Source organism: Octodon degus, unplaced genomic scaffold (assembly GCF_000260255.1).
Source record: "Octodon degus isolate 3935 unplaced genomic scaffold, OctDeg1.0 scaffold00006, whole genome shotgun sequence".
In the NCBI taxonomy this organism is placed as follows: Eukaryota; Metazoa; Chordata; class Mammalia; order Rodentia; family Octodontidae; genus Octodon; species Octodon degus.
The window spans coordinates 2,149,057-2,150,450 of NW_004524582.1; the positions used below are offsets into that span (position 1 = coordinate 2,149,057).

At 31.6% G+C, this 1,394-nt stretch overlaps 1 non-coding gene across 1 annotated transcript; it reads left to right on the forward strand.

The window, feature by feature from the left end:
• The first annotated feature begins 222 nt into the window (after positions 1-222).
• Positions 223-329, forward strand: LOC111812482. The gene has a single exon (XR_002817978.1). It is a non-coding gene; the product is annotated as a U6 spliceosomal RNA (small nuclear RNA).
• Positions 330-1,394: the final 1,065 nt, after the last annotated feature.

Genomic DNA, 1,394 nt, shown 5'->3' on the forward strand with positions numbered 1-1,394 from the left:
TGGGACAGGTATTTTTTCACCAAGTATTGATATGTTGAACTTTAAGTCCCTACAGATAGATTCCTGGACTTATGTGTAAACATAGGAATTATATAATTCTTTATGCCTATTTTTAAAATATATTTTAATTTTTTAATTGTTTTTTTTAGAAAAAGACTTACACTAATAGTGTTTGTGGACAGGATATCATGTCTACATCTTGTACTATGAATAACCACCAAGTTGCTCGCTTTGGAAGCACTTATATTAAAAATGGAATGATACAGAGAAGATTAGCATGGCCCCTGTGCAAAAATGACACACACATTCATGAAGCATTCCATATTAAAAAAAACCCACTAAGAAGACAATATGCAATGTATTAATTATTGAAACTGTCCTACTAATTGGTTTTGAAGCTATCTCATTGCTATTTGTTTCTCAATAAAATTATTTTAAACAATAAAATAAAGCATAAAGCAAAATAAAAACTTTTGAAGTTGAAAATGATAAAATGGGCCCTACAGAGATAGCTCAGTAGCATTTACCTGGCACACGCAGGGTCCTGAACTCAATCCTTGGTACTGAAAAAAAAAGAAGAAAGAAGAAAGAAAGAAAGAAAGAAAGAAAGAAAGAAAGAAAGAAAGAAAGAAAGAAAGAGAGAAAGAAAGAAAATGACAAGATGCAGAAGCAAAATGCAGCCTCAGACCTTCAGCCCACCCAGAACAATTCCAGGAGGCAAGATAAAGGAAAATAGACAGCACAGACCTGACATGTCTGAAATGGGAGAGAAATAAAGAAACAAATCCATGAGATAATAGATTAAATAAGAATAAAAATAAACCCTCATATAAAAAAGATATGTTAATACTTATTTTTTGAAAATTGTTCAGCAAATCTAGAGATAGATTTAAAAAAGAAGATGATAGGAAGATGATGAAAATGGTGAAAAATCAATATAAAAAGAAGTAGAATGTATGAAATTGATTCTAACAGCCACCCAGGAAATAAAATATTTAATTGAAACATGCCAAAGCCACTTGAATGAAACTGAAGACAGACTGGCAGACTTTGACCACAGAAACATGGCTGTCTATCATGAAAGGAACAAATTCTTGAAGATAGAAAAGGTGAGGCAATAACAACTCAAGATGATACAAAGAAAAATGATATAAAAACAATTGGCATCAGTAAAAATGCAGGAGCCAGCACAAATGACATAAAAAGACTATTTGTGGAAATAATAGCACAAAATTTTCTGAGTTAGGAAAAGAATCCGACATACAGATAAACCAGGAGTATAGAACTCCAATAAGCCATAAGTAAAATAAATTTACCCTCAAACATATCATAATCAAGATCCTAAAATTTCAGGAAAAGAGCCAAATATTAAAAGCTATTGGAGGGCTGGCCAA